Below are 25,713 nucleotides of genomic sequence, written 5' to 3'. Positions count from 1 at the left end.
CCCATACTTAAAACTGCAGTCTCTCTCACAAAATCCCCGTATTCTTTCCTGGCTATATTTTCTCCATATTAGTCTTTTTCCTTATATTCAAATCAGCCACTATGTAACATATTCACTGTCTGTCATATAGATTAGAAGAATTGTCTCTTAATTGTTCCTCATGCCACGTTTTCAAAGGAATTACTCCATAAAAGCCAAATTTGCAGGGGGTGATCAAACCATATTTTATAAAACTTAGATATAACAATTCAAAATAATCCATTTTAAATGAAGGAATATTGTGTTCTTTGTTTCTAAAAATTCTTGGGGAAGATAAATGTTATTTCCTTAACTTATAATAACTGACAAGATACTTTTCTCTTTTTCCATAAACACATGACTCAGTCACATACTGATCTAATCCAATAACAAATCACGTTGTATTTATATTGAGCATACACTCCACATCTAATGCCACCCAGTATCTGTATCACAATTAGTATTTTAACATTTTTTTGTCTTTTTTGTGTGGGGGTGTTTGTATGTGTATTAGTCTGAAAAGACTAATAGAGAGGTAGAAAAATCACCTAGAGCTGGGTTACAGGAGGTTGTGAGCGACCTTACTTGGTTGCTGAGAACTACAGTCCAGTTCTTCAGAAAAGCAATAAGCACATTTAAGTTTGGGGCCATTTCTCCAAACTCCACAACCATCCTAGGCAAGATCATAATGAATATTATGTTTGCTGTTATAATTACTTTCTCTCCGACTTTTCTGTTTTTACTCTTGTCCTTCTGTATTCAATCATTTACAAATCTGCATAGGTATTCTACTCTAATTTCGACAGCTAGCAACATTATACCCTTGTTCTGAACTCTAATAGTAAATACTTTTCTTATTTTTCTAAGATTAAAATCTAAAGTCCTCATCATGACCTACCATCTCTCCTTACTGTTTTTTTTTTTCTTTCATTGTTTCTAATATTCTGTTTACTAGCCACCATATTTTCCTTCACTTTAAGTTTTGCTGTCGTCTTTGGATCTTGAACAAAATCTTCCTTAATACATGACATACTCTCTCATGCCTTTAAAAGTGCCTTCTCCATGTCCTTTAAGTGCTTTTTTGTCACAGTTCCACTTCTAATACTGTATGCTAATATTATTTTCATGTATTTGTATACTGTCAATAGTCATCCTTGTGATATGAACTGAACATGGCATAACAAGAAGCAGTATTACTAGGCACAAACCCCTCATGTCAAGGCTGGAAGTGGCAAATAAGTGGAAGTAAAAGGGCAAAGGTGTCAGAGAAACACCCCCATTGTTAGGAGTCCCACAAAAACTCCAAATTACATGTAAGAACAGGTCCTAGAGCAGACCCAATGCAGGCTCTGTAGCCTTTTATACTCTAAAAAGTAAAAGAGAAACAGTCTATTGCAGGAGGGTGGGAAGGTTGATCTGAGGCTTATGGGGAGTTTGGGAGTGCTGACAAGAGGAGTGGGGAGACAGGAGGCTGAGGTCAGGATGTATTTGTATGAAAGAAGAAGATTAAAAATTAAAGTTTTCTCCTTAAACTGTAGGCTTCACCAGAGATGCATTGCTTTTCTCATTCTGAGATTATCTGTAATTCAACGTAACAAATAAGTATTTGTTAAAATAAATGAATGTTTTCATTTTTTTCACATAATTTTTTTTTCTCAGGCTTAAATGCATTTTTAAAGCCTTTGTTAGAATATGAGGAATATTGCCAAAGCCTAAATGCACTGTTACTTCTCATTTCAGGAAAAAGCCATCTCTGCATTCTTTTTACTTGTTTCAATAACTTATATATGTCTTTATACCCCTAAATTCATTGCATAGTATTGCTTCCTTTCTTCTTCAAAATGATTCAGTTACAACCCCCTTTGTATTTTCCTGATAACTGTGTGAGGAAAGAAAGTATATAAATATTTTAATAGGCTCTTTACATCTGTACAGAACAGACTATATAGTTTTCAAGAGTCCATTTGAAATGAACATGGTAACTTGTGGCATATCCTAATAATTTAAAGATGCAATACCCACTAAGCAAGAGTCCCTGACAAGAACAGGGCTCTATATGATCACTCATACTCAAGAAGATAGTTCTGTCAGGTATTTAAATGTACATTCTCTCCATTCAATATCTTATTAATAAGTCATTGCCTTTTTAAAAAAATCCTGTACTTTATCTTAGCCATGAGTAGACAGAATATTCTTCAATATTTTTATAACAAACAAGACTTACTTTTATTAAGGTCTACCATACAAACATTATAATTTTTCTGTCTAGTTTAATTTTTCTGGCCTACATTTAATTTTCAAATAAAGTAACTAAGAATTATTCATCCTTTGGATGGCACATATTAGGTAAAAAATAAATGATTCTCTGTCAAATCAATATATATCACAGCCTATTCTTCCATTGTTAATTACACAAAAATAGATTTTAAAGCTATATAATCAAATGACTCAGAGCAGTTTTTCAACTATTTCTGAAATAATGGTGGTTTTTGTAAATATCTACAATTTCAAAAGGTATTTTTCTTGCTCAATTTATGGCAGTTTTCTAAAGATGATAATACCAAACATTTGAAATCCATGGATGCCAGATGAACTCGTTCTGTGCCATATAAAACTTCTTTGTTGAATTCTAACATTTTAGCAGCTAAATATTGACATGGAACATTTGGCATGGGAATTGAAAAACAATCTAGAAAGAAAACAAGGGAACTCTATTCCCCATTGATATTTAATGACGTTTTCACTCCCTTGGAAGCCCCTAACACATTAGCACATTCTATCTTCTTCCATATTCCCCTTAGTGTACATCCTCATCCTTGTTTTTGTGAAGCACAAGAGAGAATTTTCTAGTCTCCTATCTTGTTATTTTCTAGTAACATAACTACTATGAACATGATTGTGTTGTTTTCTTAAACGTAAACAGTTGTTAAAATTCAGAATTTAATTGGATAATTAAAATTTTAAGGAAGCAAAGCAGCAATTTCCTTTCTATAATCTGTTCTTAAAATTATGTTCCCCAATCTTATTTTTACTATTCATGACATTTAGTTCCAGACAGAGCCATTATTATGAGTTTTTAGTTTACAAAGAAGTATAGTGAAAGGCCTGATCATCAAAGAATATTATTAATTCATGATGCACAATTACTGGGTATCTCCTAGTGTATTCTCACACTATAACATCACCCAATGACTGTGCTGAGATGAGGAATGCTCTGAGAACCCCCTGCAGCCTTTACTAATTTAACTGCCTTTGTTCAGACTGAAGATTTTGGTGTCCTGGTTTTGTTACTTTTAAAATATCATGGAATAAATAAATGCTACATTTTATAGATTAATGTTTCCAAATAACTCAATCTGATAACTACAGTTCACAAAGACACTAAATAAGTGCTACTTAGTGGAGGACTGACCCATTTCATTCAAAATTTCAATTTAAAGGAATGATGCCTTATATAGAATTTGTAGAAGGTAAAGAGAACCTACTGAACTTGAATTTATTAAACATAAACCATATTATTTTCATTAATGATGCAGAATTTTGATCATATTCCTTATAATCTAGAAAAAAATGATTCACCATCAATACCTTGTAAGTTTGTATGGCAAGATACAGGAAGTAAATTTTTTCACACACACACACACACACACACACACACACACACACAGTTAAATGAATTTTGGCTTGAGATTAGGGGCAGAATTTCCAATGATTCTGAAATGGCAGTATACATCCTTCAGCATTTGTGGTACATAGCTTTGTGAAGCAACACTTTCAGCAGTGATAATTAGAAAGTTAAAATATCAGTTAAATCTGAAAAATATAGAAGATAATATAAGTCTGAATCAAATTTCTAACCAAGATTTAATTCTTTTTAAAATTATTTATCTGTCAGGTGGTGGTGCCACGTACCTTTAATCCCACCACTCTGGGAGGCAGAGGCAGGTGGATCTCTGTGAGTTCGAGGCCAGCCTGGTCTACAACGTGAGTCCAAGACAGCCAAGGCTACGTAGAGAAACCCTGTCTCAAAACACAAAGATAAAAAAAAATCATCTTATTATTATTTACATGTGTGTGTGGGTCTGTATGTTCCCAGAGAAGGCAGAAGAGGGTATCAGACCCCTCAGAGTGTGAGTTACAGTCAACTGTGGCCCACCCTGTGGGTGGTGGAAACCAGATTGAGGACCTTTGCAAGAGCAGCACATGCTCTGAACCACTGAGACATCTCTCTAGCCCCGAGATTTAAATCTTTTTTTAAATATTTTTTATTATTATTAATTACACTTTATTCATTTTGTACCCCCCATAAGCCCCTCCATCCTCCCCTCCCGATCCTATCCTTCCTCCCCTTTCTTCATGCATGCCCCTCCCCAAGTCCACTGATAGGGGAGGTCTTCCTCTCCTTCTTTCTGATCTTAGACTATCAGTTCTCATCAGAAGTGGCTGCATTGTCCTCTACTGTGGCCTGGTAAGGCTGCTCCCCCATTAGGGGGAGGTGATCAAAGAGCAGGCCAATCAGATTATGTCAGAGGCAGTCCCTCTTCCCATTACTATGTAACCCACTTGGACACTGAACTGCCATGGGCTACATCTGTGCAGGGGTTCTAGGTTATCTCCATGAATAGTCCTTGGTTGGAGTATGAGTCTCTGGGAAGTTCCCTGTGTTCAAATTTTCTTGTTCTGTTGTTCTCCTTGTGGAGTTCCTGTCCTCTTCAGCTCTTGCTATTTCCCACTTCTTACATAAAATTCCATTCACTCTGCCTGACATTTGGCCATCAGGCTCAGCATCTGCTTTGATAGTCTGAAGGGCAGAGGCTTTCAGAGGCCCTCTGTGGCAAGTTCCTAAGTTTCTTGTTTTCTTCTTCTGGCTTTCAGAGGCCCTCTGTAGCAGGTTAGGAAGTAAATTTAAGCAAAGAAAATTAATGTGTCAGAAGTAGAAGATAAACAAAACTTTCATATTTGTAGGTGTCTTAGTTTATTGATTGGAAAACATATTCACGTTACCTAAAAATATGAAGAATAAAACTCCATTGAGAAAACACACAAAATGAGTCTCATTTAGTTTTTTTTTTTCTCCTTCTTCCCTGGATCAGGTACTACTAGAGCCCTTTTGTCATATTAAGTATCTCACATAATTACAGTACATAATATTCTTAAACTACATCTAAAAAAATTTAGACAGAAAAAATTTTAGCAATACAAAAAATGTTTAAAAAACAAAAGTTGCAGATCTATACTTCATACTGTAGATACTTAACTTTACAAACCATACTCATAAACAATGAGCTACATTTAGCTAAACTACATGCTGTGATTTGACAATGACCTTATAGGCTCCTCTGCTTGAACATTTGGTTCCCTGTTGACTTCTCTATTTTGGAAGGTTTAGGAAACTTTAAGAATTGTAACTTTACTGAAGAAAATGGGTGATGTCAGGAGATTTTGTAGCATGACAACATTCCCTAGTCACCTCTTGGCTCTCTGAGTGCATGTACAATTTTACCAGCTGTCTTCTGCTTATGCTACAATTACTTTTCCACAAAGATGAAAAGCATTACCTAGAACTGTAATCCCAAACAAACCCTTCTTCCCTTGTTAATTCTTGTCAGGTATATTTTGACAGTAATAATAAAATTAACTGGCAAACTAAAGTATAAATAGAGAAATATTAGAAAGCATTTGAGAAACAGACTGTAATATTTATAGTAGGTGACAACTTCCTCATCTATCAATGAACTATAAATGCTTTCATTGGGACAATTCTAGAATAACACAGAACAAACAAAGAAAGATGAGTAGAAATACATATGTTGTTCAGACAAACACAACTCAATTTCATAAAGTTATTATCCACAAACATTTCCATAGACTTAATTAAATGCTAAATGAAAGCTTGTCTTCTCAGAAAATTATCAATATTATTTTATTTTATTTTTTCTATAATTAAAAAAATGGGTTTTTCAGACATTATATTCCAATTGTTGTCTTTCCTATACCAGCTACTTGCAGTTCCTCCCTCCCTACCTTCTCCTCTGGATCTATAACCTTTATTTCTCTCCTTTGAAAACAAATATTCATCTAAGTAATAACAATAAAATAAAATAAGAGGGAGGAGGCTATGATAAGGATGTAAAGTCAATATATAAATTAAAAATAAATTTCCAAAAAAAGGAAAAAAAAACATACCATAATAGGACTAAACAAAACAACAGAAGGAAAAGAACCAAAGAAAAGACCTAGGTACATTTTCTTGAAATGCCTTTTTCTACCCTTTTACTCTGATGTGATGTCTTTCCTTGATGTTAAGGTGCATTTCTTTTTTTTTTAAATTTTTTTTTCTTTTATTATTATTATTAATTACACTGTATTCATTTTGTATCCACCCATAAGCCCCTCCCTCTTCCCTTCCCGATCCCACCCTACCTCCCCTTTCTTCATGCATGCTCCTCCCCACATCCACTGATAGGGGAGGTCCTCCTCTCCTTCCTTCTGATCTTAGTCTATCAGATCACATCAGGAATGGCTGCATTGTCATCTTCTGTGGCCTGGTAAGGCTGCTCCCCCCTCAGGGGGAGGTGATCAAAGAGCAGGCCAATCAGTTTACGTCAGAGGCAGTCCCTCTTCCCATTACTATGTAAGCCACTTGGACACTAAACTGCCATGGGCTATATCTGTGCAGGGGTTCTAGGTTATCTCCATGAATAGTCCTTGGTTGGAGTATGAGTCTTTGGGAAGTTCCCTGTGTTCAAATTTTTTTGTTCTGTTGCTCTCCTTGTGGAGTTACTGTCCTCTCCAGCTCTTGCTATTTCCCACATTTCTTATATGCAGCCGAAGGATCATGTTTTCACATCCATTCTATTTCTCTGTGTCTTTTTATTATGGAATTGAGACCACTGATACTGAGTTTACAAATCAACAGTGTTTGTGTACTTCTGTTATTTTTGTTGTGGTAGTGTGGGTTTTCCTCTTTTTCTGATTTTCTTCTCTGATATTATTTGTTGCTGGTGGGGGTTTTTGTTCTTTGGTTTTTTTTGTTTTGTTTTGTTTTTGCATGTGCTTAAACTTTTCAGGTTAAAGTTTTTCTTCTAGCACCTTCTGTAGGGAAGGTTTTGTAAACAGATAGTGCTTGAATTTTGCTTTTATTGTGCAATGCCATATTTCCTTTATGTACTGTAGTTGAAACTTTTGAGGATTATAATATTCTGGGTCTCTTAGAATTTCTATAACATCTGTCCAACCCTTCTGGCATTTACAGTCCTCACTGAAAAGCAAGTTTTTACTTTAATACCTATTCCTTTATGTGTCATTTGGTCTTTTTCTCTTGCAGAATTTAAAATTAATTAATTAATTTTTTATTATATATACATTGGTGTCCTGCCTGCATGAATATTTGTCAAGGTGTCAGATCCCTTGGAACTGGAATTACAGTTATGAGCTGCCATGTGGTTGCTGTGTATTGGACCCAGGTCCTCTAGAAGAACAGCCTGTGCTCTTAACTGCTGAGCCATCTCTCCAACCCCTCTTGCAGCTTTTAATATCTTAGTACTATATATTTAGTGTTTTAATTATTATGTGCTTTAATATCTTGTACTGTATGTTTAATGTTTTAATTATTATGTGTTTTATGTGCTAGTTTTATATCAATTTGACACAAGCTAGAGTCATTAGAGAAGAGAGAACTTTACCTGAGAAAATGCCTCCATTTGACTGAATTTTAGGGAAGACTGTAGGACATTTTCTTAATTGGTTATTGATGTGGAAAGACTCAGTTCATAGTGGACAGTGTCTACATAAGAAAGCAGGCTGATTAAGCCATGGGCAAAAATCTAGTAAGCAGCATTCCTTCATGGCTTATTCATCAGCTCCTGCCTCTAGGATCCTGCCCTGTGTGAGTTCCTGTCCCTAATTCTTCCATGATGAACAGTGATGTGGATGCATAATCTGAATAAACCCTTTCCTCCCCATGGATTTTTGGTGTTGGTGTTTCAACTAAGATATGGCAGTGAAATAGGGGATTTCTTTTCTGGTCCAATCTACTTGGTGTTTTGTATGCTTCCTGTACCTTGATAGGAACTTTCTTCGTGTTAGGAAAAATTTTTTGATGTTATTGTTGACAATATTTTCAGTGTCTTTCATCTGGGTTTCTTATCCTTCCTGTATTCTCTTACTATTAGATTTGATCTTTTTTTTTTTTTTTTGAAAGTAGGAAAAGAAATGAGGAGGCTGGAGAGATGGCTCAGCTGTTAAAGACTAGGCTCACAACCATATATATAAGAAAAAGAAATGAGGGAATGGTGGCTTGGTTTTAAACTACTACAGAAGCAGTGGGGGGGGAATAGAGCCTATGCTTTTGGGTTAAGAGTGGGGGAAGGGCAGGCAGCCATGAGCCAGAGATCTACGAGAAAAGAGGATGGATTTCATATAGATACCTTAAGGGTGGTTGAGAAGATCGGCATGATGGTGTGGTGGTCGGGAGTAACCCAGCATGCCAGCATACTGACAACAGGATGTTGTCAGGACCTTAAAGGTCCCTAAGGGGAGGCCATTTGAATCGCCTGCACAACATAACAGAGAGGAATATCTTGTGTGTTGTAAGGATGTAGTTGTCAATAAAAATCTGATTGACCAATTTTAATAGTGTCTCAGATTTTCTAGATGTTTTGTGCTTGCACTTTTTTTGTATTTAACATTTTCTTTAACCAAGGTATTCAGTTTTTCTATTGCATATTTTTTATTTTTTTATTAATTACACTTTATTCATTTTTTATCCCCCCATAATTCCCTCCCTCCTCCCCTCCCGATCCCACCCTCCCTCCCCTTTCTGCATGCATGCCACTCCCCAAGTCCACTGATAGGGGAGGTTCTCCTCTTCTTTCTGATCTTAGTCTATCAGTTCTTATCAAAAGTGGCTGCATTGTCCTCTACTGTGTCCTGATAAGGCTGCTCCCCCCTCAGGGGGAAGTGATCAACGAGCAGGCCAATCAGATTATGTCAGAGGCAGTCCCTCTTCCCATTACTATGTAACCCACTTGGACACTGAACTGCCATGGGCTACACCTGTACAGGGGTTCCAGATCATCTCCACGAATAGTTCTTGGTTGGAGTATGAGTCTTTGGGAAGTTCCCTGTGTTCAAATTATCTTGTTCTTTTGCTCTCCTTGTGGAGTTCCTGTCCCCTCCAGCTCTTACTATTTCCCATTTCTTACATAGAATTCCATTCACTCTGCTCATCAGTTGGCCATCAGGCTCAGCATCTGCTTTGACAGTCTATACTGCAGAGGCTTTCAGAGGCCCTCTGTGGCAGGTTTCAAGGTTGTTTCCTGTTTTCTTCTGGCTTTCAGAGGCCCTCTGTAGCAGGTTCCGAGGTTGTTTCCTATTTTCTTTTTCTTCTGATGTCCATCCTCTTTGCCTTTCAGGATGGGGATTGACCATTTTAGTTAGGGTCCTCTCTTTTGCTTAGTTTGTTTAGATGTACAGATATTAGTGGGTTTATTCTATATTGTATGTTTATATGAGTGAGTATATACCATGCGTGTCTTTTTGCTTCTGGGACAACTCACTCAGGATGGTCCTTTCCAGGTCCCACCATTTACCTGCAAATTTAATGATTTCCTTATTTTTCATTGCTGAGTAATACTCCATTGTATAGATGTACCACAGTTTCTGCATCCATTCTTCAGTTGAGGGGCATCTGGGCTGTTTCCAGCTTCTGGCTATTACAAATAAAGCTGCTACAAACATGGTTGAGCAAATGTCCTTTTTGTGTACTTGAGCCTCTCTTGGGTATATGCCTAGGAGCGGTATGGCTGGATCTTGAGGAAGCACTATTCCTAGTTGTCTGAGAAAGCGCCAGATTGATTTCCAGAGTGGTTGCATTTTTAATGCTTGAATTCTCTCTTCCATCTTTTATAATCAGATGGTAAGGCTTACCTTTGAGGTTTCTATTTGAGTCTCTAAATACTTCATTGCCATTTTTCCTTAAGTTTGGGTTTTCTTTCCTTTTCTTTCTTTTTTTTTTTTTTGTAAAAGAAAAAGTAATGCACTTCTTCTCTCTGTGTGTGTATGTGCACACATGTACATGCATGCACATGCCATACATGCCATAGTATACATGTGGAAATCAGAGGACAATTTTTAGGGGTTGGTTATCCCATTCCACCATGTGGATCTCAGGAACACAACTCAGATCATCAGGCTTGGTGGCAATCACTTTCATCTGTTGAGACATCTTATGAGCTCATAAACATCTATGTTTATTCTTGTCTTTAAAAATAATATAACAAATATTCACTGGGTATTTCCTTGTTCAAATACTGAAGCTACTAGCATGTAAAGTGAAATATAATCCAATTTCGATATAAAGAAAAGAAATATTTCATAGAACACATTATAAATTCTTAAGACATGATTCTCTCTATGGTTAATTTTATGTGTCAGCTTAGCTAGGGCTGCAGTACACAGATGGTTGTTCAACAGGCACTCTGTTTCTGTAAAGACATTTTTAGATGAGATTAGTATTTCTTTCTGCAGACAATGAGTGTTTTGTCTCCGTAGTGTGGTCAAGCACCATCCAAACAATTGGATGGTTTTTCTTTGGAAAAATCTCAATGAGAAGGATAGTCTCAAACTTATAATGGTCCTCTTGTCTCAGACTCTCAAATCCTGAGATTACAGGAAAGCATCACCACACCTTTCATTATTTGGTGTTCTCAATATAGAACTGCCTTTTCACAGGAAAGGAATTCTGTCAGAGATCAGAACTTTAACTTTTCCTTAGCTTCTCAGTCTGCTTAAAATGAAGACTTTAAATTTTCTAACACTCATTATCACATGAGCTATTTAATTTTTATGTTATTGTTATTATTAACATTATCATTTACTCACTTTGTCTCCCTATTGTAACCCCCACCATCTTCTCCTTCTTACCTCTTTCCCCATCCCCGACCCCTAGTGCACTTAGGGGAGGTCTTCCTCCCCCTCTATCTGATCTTAGCCTATCAGGTCTCATCAGGATTGCATGGATCCTCTTCTTCTGTGGGGTGCCAAGCTCATCCCACCAAGGGGATTTTATCAAAGAGCAGACAACCAAGTTCATGTCAGACACTGCCCCTGCTCCCCTTACTAGGAAACCAACATTTAAAATAATTTTTAATTTTAATTATATTTTGGTCATATTCTTCCTTTCCTCCAAGTTCTTTCATCCTCTCCACTTCCCTATGCACCTAATTTTAAATTCTTTCTCAAAAATAAAACCAAAATCCCATAACAATAACCCATCAAATCAAGAAAACGAAATAATTCACCCCCCACAAAAAAAAAAAAAAACACTGAACTGTAACAAAAGAAAGGCAGACAAACAAAAAGCACACAAAATGTAGAGTTTATTATATATTGGTAAGCTATTCCTGAGCATGATGCTTGTCCTTGAGTGTTGGTATAAGTTTGGGTTATTGTTATTATTATTATTATTATTATTATTATTATTATTATTATTATATTTCAACTTTCCATGTTACAATTATTTTCTTCATTTCATTCTATTTTTTGTGTTTTCATAGATTTCATTAACATATTTATTTATATACTCTGTAAGAACCTCTGCTTATTCATGAATGCTATTTTGAAGTTTCTTACTTTTACTTAAGCTATTTTGCCTTTCTCAGGGCCTACTGAAGTAAGGTTACTGGGTTTTAGTGGAGACATATTGTTCCAACTGATATTGATGGTATTTTTGCTATAATCTAGAAATCTTGGTTTGGGAAAGTTGTAATTTTAGGTATTAATGTCTGGTTTTCTGTTGTCCTCTCTGGTTCTTTGTGGTGGCTGTGAGTTGCCTACTATGGAATGCTGGAATGCTTCTCATATCTTGCCAGGTATGGTCATTGGTTGTTTTGTGTAGAATGTGTTTCTAGGAATTGGAAGCTAAAAGGAATGGATATAGGCTAGAAGGGGCCAGTGGTAAAGGTGTCAATGAGAAGAAGGAAAGCAGAGTGTTCCACATAGACTGTTAGGGATGTGGGCAGAGAAAGAAGAGAAATCACAGCAGATAGGTTGGCACACAGTTAGGGACTGGACTAGGAGACTGGATTTGAAGGAGAAGAAAGAGAGAATAGGTCATCTACTTATATAATTGACCAGAGTAGCTGTGTGTCTAAGGGAATGCCTGAGGGTATTGGCAGCTGAGACAAAGGGATTATCAATCTGACTGTAGATTTTGTGTGAGTGAACTAAAGTATAATCAAAACTATCAAAATCTGTGCAAGAAGGAAACTGGAGTAGATTTAAACCTTCCAGTGTTAGTCTATACTTAGTAAGATTCTTTTTTCATTTTTCTTTTGTATAACATGACCCATAAAACATTTAAAAAGTTAGTGTAAACACAGAAATGGGAAAATAACTACTGGCGAAATTTTCAGTCATCTCCATTTCAAGGTACCAATCTAGCTCTCAGCACAGTCATTCTGATCTCTCTTTTTTTTCTGTACTTTCCCACACTTCTCTGACATTTTTACTACAATGCCCTTATCATTAATATTGCCGTATATATAGTTTCATGCCAGTCAATTTCAATAGTTAGTGAGTTTCAGAAAAAGAAAAGTTATTTACTTCTCCTTTTCTTCAGAAAGCTAAATATTTGTCAAATATCGCCTCTATTAACATAGTTGAGCAAATATCCTTGTTGTATGGAGAGGCATCATTTGGGTATATGACCAGCTACATTGGTATTGCTGGGTCTTGAGGTAGAACTATTCCCAATTTTTTTTCTAAGAAAGAACCAGGTTGCTTTCCAGGTTTGCACTCCCACCAGCAATGGAGGAGTGCTCCCCTTTCTTCACATCCTTTCCAGCATGTGCTGTCACTTGCATTTTTGATCTTTGCCATTCTGACTGGTGCAAGATGGAATCTTAGAGTATTTTTGATTTGCATTTCTCTGATGGCTAGGGACATTGAGCCTTTCTTTCAGTGCTTCTCAGCCATTCAATATTCCTCTGTTGTGAATTCCCAGAACCCCCTTTTTAAAAATTGGATTACTTGATTTGATCATGTTTAATTTCTTAATTTCTTTTTATATTTTAGATATTAGCTCTCTGTTTGATGTAGGTTTGGTTAAAATCATTTCCTACTCTGTAGGCTGTTATTTTGTTCTATTGACAGTGTGCTTTGATTTACAGAAGCTTCTCAGTTTCACGAGATCTCATTTATTAATTGTTGACCTTAGAGCCTGTTCCATTAGTGTCCTTGTCAGGAAGTTGACTCCTATGCCAATGAGTTCCAGATTTTCCTCACTTTGTCTTCTAACAGGTTGACAGTCTCTCTCTCTCTTTTTAGAGGTCTTTAATCTGCTTAAACCTGAGTTTTTTCAGGGTGATAAAAATGAGTCCATTTGCATTTTTTTCTGCATGCAGACATCCAGCTAGACCAACTGGATGTCTTGTTGAAGATTATTTCTTTTTTCCATTGTGTGGTTTTTGGCTTCTTTCTTGAAAATCAAGTACCCATAGGAGTGTAGGGTTATTTCTAGGTCTTCAGTATGTTCCATTTATCAAACTGTCTGTTTCTATGTCAGTAACATGTAGTTTCTATTACTATTGCTCTGTCGTATAGCTTGAGGTGATGGATGTTGATACTAGAAGAAATTCTTTTATTGTATAGAAATGTTTTGACTATCTTGAGTCCTTTATTTTTCCATATGAAGTTAGTGTTTTCCCTTTTGAGGTCTGTAAAAATTGTGTTGGTATTTTGTTTGGAATTGCACTGAATCTGTAGATGTCTATTGGTAGGATGGCCATTTTTACTATGATAATCCTACTGATCCACCGGCATGGGAGGTATTTCCATCTTCTAATATCTTCTCCAATTTCTTTCTTCAAAGACCTGAAGTTCTTGTCATACAGTTCTTTCACTGACTGTAGTCTGGGAGGATCCAGCCAGCATTGGATTGGAACAAATTCTGGGACTTGCAGCCAAGCATGGGTTGGAACTCCAGGGAGTCTTGTGGGAGTGTTAGGGAAAAATGGAGGGACCTGTAGGGGACAAGAACCTCATGAGAAGACCAGCAGAGTCAACTAACCCAGTTGCATGTGAGCTTTCAGAGACTGAGACATCAGTTAAAGGGTATGCATGATGTGGACCTAAGTCCCTTGCATACATAGGCTGGTTGGTATTCATATGGGTTGCCTGCCAAGTGAAGGAGGGAGAGCTGTTTCTAACATGAACACTCTTGCTTGTTTTTAGATAACTTCCCTCTGGCAGGGTTGCCTTGCCTGGCCTTAGGAGATTAAGATATGCTTAGTCCTTATGTGGCTTGATATGCTGGGGAAAATTGATAGGGTTGGGGGCATTCTGCTTTTCTGGGGGAAAGGGAGAAAGAAAGAGGGAAGAGTTGGACTGTGAGGAGAGGAAATATGTAAAGTAAATAAAAAGAAAATACAAATAAATTAAAAAATATATTTGGGAAATATGTAGCTGAAGTAGAAGTTATTTCAAGCAAGTTCTATTGAACAATGAACAAAAATTCATTAATAGGCAGTGGTTTCCTTTAGGATTTGAATGGAAAATAGTAGAACTATTTGATGAATCTGACCATATTTTTTTTTCATGGAAGTTGAGAAAGACAGCACAAATTTTGTATTCTTTGTTTCAGAATTTAATTACAAAAGTTTTGAATAGTACAATATTGAGAACTTTAACTCTCCAAGCAATATTTCATCTTTACTGACAAGTTTTTTACAGAAAACAAGCTGATGTTGTATTTTTTTACTTGTGTCTCATCACATTAGGGTTCACTTTTATTCATACTAATTTATGAAGCTGGAATAGTTTTCATTCAACATTTTTATTCAACCATTGATGAGAAAGTAAGATATGAAGTAGTGATAATAGGGTTGGTTGTTGATCATTTATTTTTTTCTCTTTGCTTTAAATTTGAAAAGAAAAGAGAAACAATGAAGGAAAATGAAATGAATTTATCTATATAAAATGTTTGAGATTTTATAGAACACATATAAATATAGAATAACATTCATCAAAATTTTAAAGCTCAATGTCATGGCATGAAACGTTCGTCCTGAACATTATGCTTCACAGTATTAACTTTATACCTATCATATAATTATAGAATGGTTATTAATAATATATAAAATTAAAATTCTTATGGAGTACAACTCTATCATCTTTTGAGCAACAAAAATATATTAAATTCATGTTAAAATTTTTGTTGTTTTCTTCTCTTCCAGAAAGCATTTTTATTGTGCTAGATTAAAAATTGTCTCTATTGCTACATCTACAAGAATGAAAAATAATAAAACTTTTTGGTTGCAATTGAATAATATACCCATCACTTTGGCATTTTACCTTCTCAACTTATAGAATATTAATATGACAAAATAACACCCTCTTTTGTCTAATGGAGTGTAAAGACAAGACTAAGCCAGGCTCATGAAAGATTTCATTTTATGTAGAAGGGAGTGCAGAGAAGAAACTATTCCTATTGAGCTGGGTATGCAAAATGCTAAAAACAACAACAACAAAAATACCCCCAAAACAAACAAACAAACAAACAGAAACACAACCTAGTAAGTGCTTGGTAATCTTCTAGCTGCCTGAATAACAGTGTTTACACTAAATAACTATTATAGGAGTTAAAACAGAAAATATTATAAAAATTTAGTGTAATGATATATCTTGTATGATAGACAAATTATTAGAATGATTTCCCATGTGATGACTGTATACTGAAGTAAGACTTAAATGATACATTTGAGAGATTAACATATGGTTTGGGAAACTGAAGGAGGCATGTTGATAACAAATGTCACTAATATTGCATATACCTAACAAAATACCTTTAAAGATGGCAAAAATTAGTGAGTGATTGAGCGTGAATTAAATTAGGTGCTGTGATATGATAGTCCAGGCATTGATCTGATTTTGTAAGTATAAATTAAGTGGTTAAAGAAGAAATAATGACTCCTTGGAGTTAAAATGTTAAGAATAACTATAGATATAAATGCATTGGAAATAAGCCTAATAAGTAGTTCATGTCACAAAAACTTTCACATCAAATTATTGGATAACAATGGCTATTCTCCATATGCCTGGTGTTTTGAAAGTGCATTTATTTTCACATATTATCCCCATATTATACTATAAAACAACTTTTAATATAGAACTGAGAACCTATCAATGGAAGTGACTTACATAAAGCTCCAAACACAGAAAATTATAATGTCCATCTCTCTAGCCAGAAAAATCAGTTATAAGTTTTTCTTATTCTATAACAACCTGTATCATACTTTAGATATTTCTGTATCACCTTCTATATTGTTAATTTTTTCAATACGGTAGTTTATCTCATATGGTTATATATTGGCAGTGAATTTCTCTATATACAAAAGAAGCTCAACTAATGTTTACTAAATAGAATACATATTTAATAAAAGAAATGAAAAATTGATCAAATAAATTAGTAAATGGATTTTATTCCCTCAATTTCTTACATGAACTATTTACTGCACAATAGATGAAAACAAACAAAACAATTAAAAACTTGTCTGTGCACACTTGCACCTCTTTTTTGCTGTCTCTTCCCCTCATCTCTACAGAGTGAGAGAGAGATGCAGATAGTCAGATAGATAGAGAGACAGGCAGATAGAAAGAGACTTAATAATAGCCCAGGGATAAAGCTTCGTTGATAGAGTGGTTGCTTAGCATTCATGAAGCCTTCAGTTTGATCCCCATACTGCAGGTAGCAGGCCTGAAGATGTGCAAATGTAATCCTGGCACTAGAAAGGTGAAAAGAGTAAGACCAGAAGTATCCAGTCATCCTCTGCTATACACTTTCTTTGATGCTTACCCACCACCCTTGGGCATTCTAGAACTCATAGAAGAGACTTTTCTAAAAGGAAGTGTGGGGGGGAACAGAACAGATTTATTCCTGACTCCTTGTCCTGCTCTTGAGACTTTTTTTTTTTTATCCTATTGGGTTACCTTGTTAAACCTTGATAAAAATGCTTTCACCTTGTCTTATTATAACATTCTAATGTCCTGTTTGACTGTTGCCTTTTGGCCTGTTCTTGTCTGAAAAGGAAATAGAAGTGAAGTGATTCTGTGAGAGAGGGATAGTTGGGAGGAATGTAGGAAGGGGAAATGTGATTGGGATCTATTATATGAGAGAAGACTCTATTTTCAGTCAAAAATTGAAAAAAGAAGAGGAAGGTTGTCAGTATGGAAATTTTCAAACAGAACAAAGAAATATGACTCATAATTATTATTATAAATTATTGTTATTATTATTTATACAATTATTCACTTTGTATCTTGGTTGTAGCCCCTTCCTTTTCTCCTCCTGGTCCCACGCTTCCTCCCTCTTCCTCCCCTATCCCTCTACCCTAGTCTACGGATAGGGAAAGACGTCTTTCCCTTCTGTCTGACCCTAGCCTATCAGGTCTCATCAAGACTGCCTGTATCCTTTTCCTCTGTGGGGTGGCTAGGTCTCCCCACCAAAGAAAAATGTTCAAGGATCAGGCAACAGAGTTCATGTCAGATACTGTCTCTTCTCCCCTTATTAGGGAACCAGCATGGAGACTGATCTGCCTATGGGCTGCATCTAGTTCTTCTTTATGCATGGTCTTTGGCTGATTAATCATTCTGCAGTCTCCTCTGGGCCCAGTTGTTTTGACTTTGTTGCTTTCATTGTGTGGCTCCTGTCTACTCTGCTTCCTTCTATCCCCTTTCTTCCATTACACTCCCTGAACTGTGTCCAAAATTTGGCAGTGAGTCTATGGATCTGCTTAATTCTCTGCAGTGTGGAGTCATTTAGATGAGATCTATGGTAGGCTCCAGACCTGTTCTTTCAATTCTATGGCTTCTCGTGTCTATCCTGTTTGAAACATTAAAATTAAAAAAAAAGGAGGAAAAATGTTCTTCTAGGATAAAATTACAAAAAAAGTTTGAATTGTCAGAATACATATTTTATACTAAAGGTACTGTGCAGGCTAATGTTTTCAACTTGACAGGCAAATTAGCTATGTGAAAAGAGGAATCCTCATCCGAGACAATGCCTTCATCCAGCTATACCGAATTTTTAGTATTAGTTATTTATAGATGAGGAGTCAACCCATGATGTGTGATTCCATCCTTGAGCTGGTGGTCCTAAGTTCCATAAAAAGCAGGCTGAGCAATCCATGGAGAACAACCTGGTAAGCAGCACCCATCCAAGAACATGGTTTCATCTCCCTACTCCAGGATCCTCCTCTGTTTGAGTTTCTCTCCTGAATTTCTTCAATGATGAACAGTTTCATGGACATATAAGCCAAACAAACGAACAAACCAAAAAAACAAAAATCAAAAACAACATAATGTTTCATCTCAGGATTGGAAATACAAGTAAGAAAAGTACATACTTTATTTTTATTTCACAAGAGAACAAGCCATTAAACAGCAATACCCCATGGCCTCTGCATTAGTTCCTGCCTCAAAGTTCCTGCTCTCTTTGTTACGCTGTCCTTACTTCCCTCAATAATGGATTGTGATATGGAAGCATGAGCTGAATAAAACCTTTCCTTTCTCAGTCTGAGCATATGTCTAAAAGATGCTCAACCATACAACAAGGATATTTGCTCAGCTATGTTCATAGCAGCTTTATTTTTAATAGCCAGAATCTGTAAACAACTTAGACATCCCTCAGCTAAAGAACCGATACAGAAATTGTGCTACATTTACACAATGGAATACTAGTCAGCAATTAAAAAAAAGAAATAATGAAATTTGCAGGCAAATGGATAAAACTTGAAAAGATCATCCTTAATGAGGTATCCCAGAAGCAGAAAGACACACTTATAATATAAGTTAAACATAATAAAATCTATAGTCCCAAAGAAGCTAAACAACAAGGAGGACCTTAGAGAAATGGCTTAATCATCACTCAGAAGGGCAAAGAGGGTAGACATCAGAAGTAGGAGAAGATGGGGAAAAGGACAGGAGCCAACTATAGAGGTCCTCTGAAAGACTCTACCCTCAGGGAGGGTATGGGAGCAGATGCTAAAACTCATACCAAACTTTGGGCAGAGTGAAGGGAATGTTATGGAAGAAAGGTGAGATACAAAGATCTGGAGGGGACAAGAGCTACATGAATACAATAACAGCCAAAATATCTGGGCTCAGTGGGTCTTGAAGAGACTGAGGAAACAACCAAGGACCATGCCTGGAGAGAACCTAGACCCCCTGTTAAAAGATAGCCCATGGGAAGCTCAGTCTCCATGTGGGTTTTCTAGCAAGGGGAGCAGAGGCAGTGACTGGCATGAACTTGGTTGCCTGCTCTTTTATCATATTCCCCTAGTGAGGTGGTCTTACTAGTCCACAGAGAAAGAGGATCCAGACAGTCCTGATGAGATCTTATTGGCTAGGGTCTATAGGAGAGATATAGTAGGGGAAGAGGGAGGGTGGGTATAAATGGGATCAGATGAGGAAGGGGCCTACAGCAGGGATACAAAGTGAATTAATTGTAATAAATAATAACAATTATTGAAAAAGTTGATAACCTTGCTTTATAAACTAAAGAAAAAACTAGATAAAATAGATAGATAGTTAGATAGATAGATAGATAGATAGATAGATAGATAGATAGATAGATAGATAGATAGATACAGACTGATAGGTAGACCTGATCATCCAACCTTTATTTGGTCATGATGTAGTGATCCTAACTAAGACAGACATTTATATTTTCCTCCTAAAATTCTCTCATAAATCAATCAAAGTGAGAATTATTAGCAATTGCCAGCTTGATGACATGGTTTTCCTCGAGAATTCAAACTATAGTGACATAGCCATCTAACAGATTAGATTTAGGAACCAGTTTCTTCCAAATAAAAATGAATAAAAGTTGCAAAGAAATGATTTAAAAACTGCATACAAGCAGACACTCCAGATGAGACCTAACTGACTAGGATCAGAAGGAAGGAAAAGAAGACCCCTCCATCAGTGGACTTGTGGAGGGGCATGAGTGCAGAGGGGGGAGGAAGGTAGGGATTGGGACGGGAGGAGGGAGAGAACCATAGGGGGGATACAAAGTGAATAAAGTGTAATTAATAGAGAATTTTAAAAAAGTCTATGAGGGAGGCAATTATAACATATACACTTTTACACACACACACAAACACACACATCATTCTTATTCTGAATTGACTTGAGGTCTTCCATAATGGTATCACACTTAGTTTACATCTACAGTATGTTAAAAAGACTTTGACGACTATATACACACTATTTTTCCAATTAAAGGATTGCATAGCAAAAAGTCGGCTTTGTAGACAATATTCATTAAATACAATTTAATATAAAAGGAATAACTTCAGATGAGTAGGGATTCTGAAGAAGTAAACAGAGTACTTTTCCTTTACAGCTGCTTGCTTAAGAAACACTACTATAAGCATCAGCGATAACTTAGTGGAAAACTGCTGGTGTAGCATGCAAGAGGCCTTTGGTTCAAATCCTAGCACTACACAGGAAAGGGTCACCACTGCATAAAAATTTCCCACTAATCTCATTAAATTATTCCAGCAATTTAGCACTTATGTATATGGAGGCATTTGTTTGAATGTCAAATAAATAAAATACCAACCATTAAAAAACTGCATACAATATTTACATATTCATAACATTCTAGCTTTAGAATTTTAACTTTAGATCATTTATCTTTGTTTTATATTTTTTATTTTTCACATTAACTACAGTTTATTCACTTTGTATCCCAGCTGTAGCCCCCTTCCCCATCCACTCCCAACACCACTCTCCCTCTCTCTTCTTCTCTTATACCCCTACCTCAGTCCAAAGATAGGGTAGGTCCTCTTCCCCTTCCGTCTGACCTTAGTCTATCAGGTTTCATCAGGATTGGATTCATTGTCTTCCTCTCTGGACTGGTAAGGCTACTCTCTCCTTAGGTAGAGGTGATCAAAGGGCCAGCCCATGAGTTCATGTCAGAGACTTTCCCTGTTCCTATTATTGGGGAACCTTTTTTAGACACTGAGCTGTCATGGGCTACTTCTGTACAGGGATTCTAGGTTATCTCCATGCAAGATCCTTGTTTGGAATATCAGTCTGAGAAAATACCCTGTGCCCAGATTTTTGGTTCTGTTGCTCTCTTTGTGGAAGTCCTCTTCCCCCAGGTCTTTCTTTCTCCCCCTTCTTTCATGAGATTCCCTGCACTCTGCTCAAAGTTTGGCTATGAATCTCAGCATAAATTTTGATAACCTACTGGGTAGAGTCTTTCAGTGGCCCTCTGTGTTAGGCTCCTGTCCTGTTCCCTGTTTTTTCCCTCTTCTGATATCCTTTTCATTTGCCTTTCTGAGAGAGGATTGAGAATCTTATCCAGGGTCCTCTATCTTGATTAGCTTCCATATGTATGCAGATTTTAGTATGATTATCCTATATTATAAGTCTGATATCCACTTATAAGTGAGTGTACACCAATGTGTATCTTTCTGCTTCTGGGACACCTCACTCAGGATATCTTTTCTAGATCCCACCACTTGCCTGCAAATTTCAGGATTTCCTTGTTTTTAATTGCTGAGTAGTATTTCATTGTATAAATATACCACAATTTCTCTATCCATTCCTCAACTGGGTTGTTTCCAGCTTCTGGCTATTACAAATAACGCGGCTATGAATATGGTTGAGCAAATGTCCTTGCTGTATACTTGAGCATCTTTTGGAAATATGCCTAAGAGTGGTATACTTGGATCTTGAGGTAACATTATTCCTAATTCAGAAAGCACCAGATTGATTTCCAAAGTGCTTGTACAAGTTTACATTCGCACCAGCAATGAAGTAGGGTTACTCTTTTTCCATATCCTCTCCAGCATGTGTAGTCCCTTGAGTTATTTTTGTTGCTATTTATTTATTTATTTATTTACTTACTTACTTACTTACTTATTTTATTAACAATTTATTCACTTTGTATGCCAGTTGTAGCCCCTCCTCATTCCTTCCCAATCCCACTCACCCTCTCTATTCTTCTATGCCCCCCCCAAGGCCAATGATAGGGTAGGTTGTCCTCCTCTTCCATTTGAACTTAGTCTATCAGATCTCATCAGGACTGGCTCCTTTGTCTTCCTCTGTTCACTGGTAAGATGGCTCTCCCCTCAGGAGGAGGTGATCATAGAGCTAACCCATGACTTCATGGCAGAGACAGTCCCTGTTCCTATTATTGGTGAACCCTCTTGGACACTGAGCTTCCATGGGCTACTTCTGTGAAATGCAAATGAAAATGACCCTGAGATTTCAACTTACACTCATCAGAATGGCTAAGATCAAAAACTCAAGTGACAACGCATGCTGGAGAGGATGTGGAGAAAGAGGAACCCTACTCCAGTGCTGGTGGGAATGTAAACTTGTACAACCACTTTGGAAATCAATTTGTTACTTTTTCAGACAGTTAGTATACAACAAGGACATTTGTCCAACCGTATTCATAGCAGCTTTATTTGTAATAGCCAGAAGCTGGAAACAACACAGATGTCCATCATTTGAGGAATGGATACAGAAACTCTGGTACATTTACACATTGGAATACTACTCAGCAATTAAAAACAAAAAAACAATGAAATTTGCAGGCAAATGGTGGGATCTGGAAATGATCATCCTGAGTGAAGTATACCAGAAGCAGAAAGACACACATGGTATATACTCATTTATAAGTGGATATTAGAAATATAATATAGGATAATCATACTAAAATCTGTACACCTAAGGAAGCTAATGAAGAAGTAGGACCCTGGGTAAGATGCTCAATCTTCATTCAGAAAGGCACACCAGATGGAGATCAGAAGAAGAAGAAAACAGAGGAAAAGTCAATTGAGTTTTTGATCTTAGGCATTCTGATGGGTGGAAGGTGAAATCTCAGGATCATTTTAATTTGCATTTCCCTGATGACTAAGGATGTTGATTATTTCTTTAAGTGTTTCTCTGCCATTTGATATTCCACTATTGAAAATTTTCTGTTTAGCTCTGTACCCCATTTTTAGTTGGGTTACTTGATTTGTTACTGTTTAACTTCTTTTTTTTATTTTATTTTTCTTTTTAGTTACATTTTGTTAACTCTGTGTCCCAACTGTATCCCGCTCCCTCATTCCCTCCCCAACCCCACACTCCCTCCCTGGTCTCCTCCCTGCCCCTTTCCAAGTCCACTGATAGGGGAGGACCTCCTCCCCTTTCATCTGAACCTGTTTTATCAGGTATCTTCAGGGCTGGCTGCAAAGTCCTCCTCTGTGGCCTAACAGACTGCTCCTCCCCTGGGGGGGGTGTCAAACAGCCTGCCCTTGAGATCCTGTTAGAAATAGTCCGTGTTCCCCTTACTTTGGAAAACTACTTGGTTACTGAGCTACCACGGGCCACATCCGAGCAGAAGTTCTAGGTTATATCCATAGACCTACAAGATATGATAAACATAATGAAATCTACACACCTAAAGAAGATAATCATGAAAGTGGACACAGGCGAAGGTGATTAATCCTCATTTAGAAAGACAAATGGGATGTGCATTGAACTTATGACAGGAGTCTACCACAAAAGGCATCTGAAAGACTCTACCTAGCAGTGTTTCAAAGCAGACACTAAGACTCATAACCAAACCCTCGGCAGAGTGCAGGGAATCATATGAAAGAAGGGAAGTTAGTATGATATGGAAAGGATAGGAGCTCTACAAGGACCAAATATATCTGGGCACAGGGTCTTTTCTGAGACTGACACTCAACTGTTTAACTTCTTAAGATCTTTATTTATTCTGGATATTAGAGCTCTGTCTGATAATAGATTGGTGAGATCCTTTCCCAATTCTGTAGGCTGTTGTTTTGTTCTGATGACAGTATCCTTTGCTTTACAGAAGCCTTTCAGTTTCATGAGGTTCCATTTATTGATTGTTGATCTTTGAGTCTGTGTTGTTAGTGTTCTGTTCAGGAAGTTGTCTCTTGTGCCAATGAGTTCAAGGCTCTTCCCCAATTTTTATTCTAACAAGTTCAGTGTGTCCATATTTATATTCAGGTCTTTTATCAACTTGGGTTTTAGTTTTGTGCTGGGTGATAAGTGTGGATCTATTTGCATTTTTCTACTTGTAGACATCGAACAGCACTATTTTTTGAAGATGCTATCTTTTTTCTATTGTATGGTTTTGGCTTCTTTGTCAAAAATCAGTTGTCCATAAGTGTGTGGCTTTATCTCTGGGTCTTCTATTTGATTCTATTGATCCACCCTTCTGTTTCTATGCCAATACAGTTCAGTTTTTATTACTGTTGCTCTATATTACAGCTTGAGATCAGGGATGGAGATACCTCCAAAAGATTTTTTATTGTAGAAGATAGCAATTCTGGGTTTCTTGTTATTCCATATGAAGTTCAGAATTTTTCTTTCAAGTTCTGTAAAGAATTATTTGGGTGATTTAATGGGAATTGCATGGAATCTGTAGATTGCTTTTGGTAAGATGGCCATTTTTACTATGTTAGTCCTGCCAAGCCATGAGCATGGGGGATCTTTCTGTCTTCTGATATCTTCTTCTAATTTTTTCGTCAGAGACTGGAAGTTTTGTTCTTACAAGTCTTTCACTTGCTTGGTTAGGGTCACACCAAGGTACTTTCTGTCTCTTGTGGCTATTGTGAAAGGTATAGTTTCACTATTTTTTTTCTCAGTCCTTCTGTCTTTTGTATACAAGAGGGCTACTGATATTTCTTATCCAAGCAACTTTTTGTGCTTTTTCAGAAATATTTTAAATTTACACTGATTATATATTCAAATTAATTAACGAATACATAGCAGAATGCCAAAGTACTAGTATATTTTGAGACAACCAATGAACTTCATTTCAAACATGTAAGCCATTACATGTTGTTGTTTTCATTTAACATAGAAAAGAATCACAGAAAACCCACTGAATTAAATTCAGTTATCCCTACATTCACTGGATGTCTTCTAAGAACTAATTCACATGAGATGGCATAAGATTTCGGTATTGTCTTACATGTCTTACTTTCTTAGTGAATGTAATATTTAAATAGTTTTGAAGAGTGGATAAGATCTTTTTGACCCATAATCACCAAATTCTTCATCAAGACAAGAAAAAAAAAAACAATGATACTTAAGGTTTCTACCTTATTCAGGTGTGGTGTAGGTAAATCACAGGTGCTGTGAGCTCCTTTGGTCATCCTGACAAAATCAAGTCTGCCAAAATTTTTTAATATATACAGGAGGTCCTTTTCAGTATGTGACAATTTACATAGGAGCTATTGGCAATTGATAGATGTTGGGTGTAGAAAAATTATTCTTTCTGAGGATATTTCCACTGATAATTTTCCTATTCCTGATTACATGGTCCCATGTTTATGCACAGATTTCCAGAAAATTCTCAAAGATAGTCCAGAGACCTAGGGTAGAACTCAATGTAACAGGCAGGAAAAAAAATCAATGAAATTAAATGAAGGCAGAGTGAAACTGGGGAAGAAGGTAGGTGGAGGGATCTAGCAGTACTGGTGAGAGGGAAAACTGTCATTGGGACACATTGTAAGAGAGAAGAATCTATTTTCAATAAAATAAAATAATTGTTTAACCATACACACACATATATGCATTCTGATGGGTGGAAAGTGAAATCTCAGGGTCATTATTTCACAGTCTGATTTTAATTACTGAATATTTTCATAGAAATAG

This window comes from Psammomys obesus, unplaced genomic scaffold (genome assembly GCF_907164565.1).
Source record: "Psammomys obesus unplaced genomic scaffold, mPsaObe1.curated_primary_1811, whole genome shotgun sequence".
NCBI classification, from domain to species: domain Eukaryota; kingdom Metazoa; phylum Chordata; class Mammalia; order Rodentia; family Muridae; genus Psammomys; species Psammomys obesus.
This window is presented reverse-complemented; position numbering follows the sequence as displayed.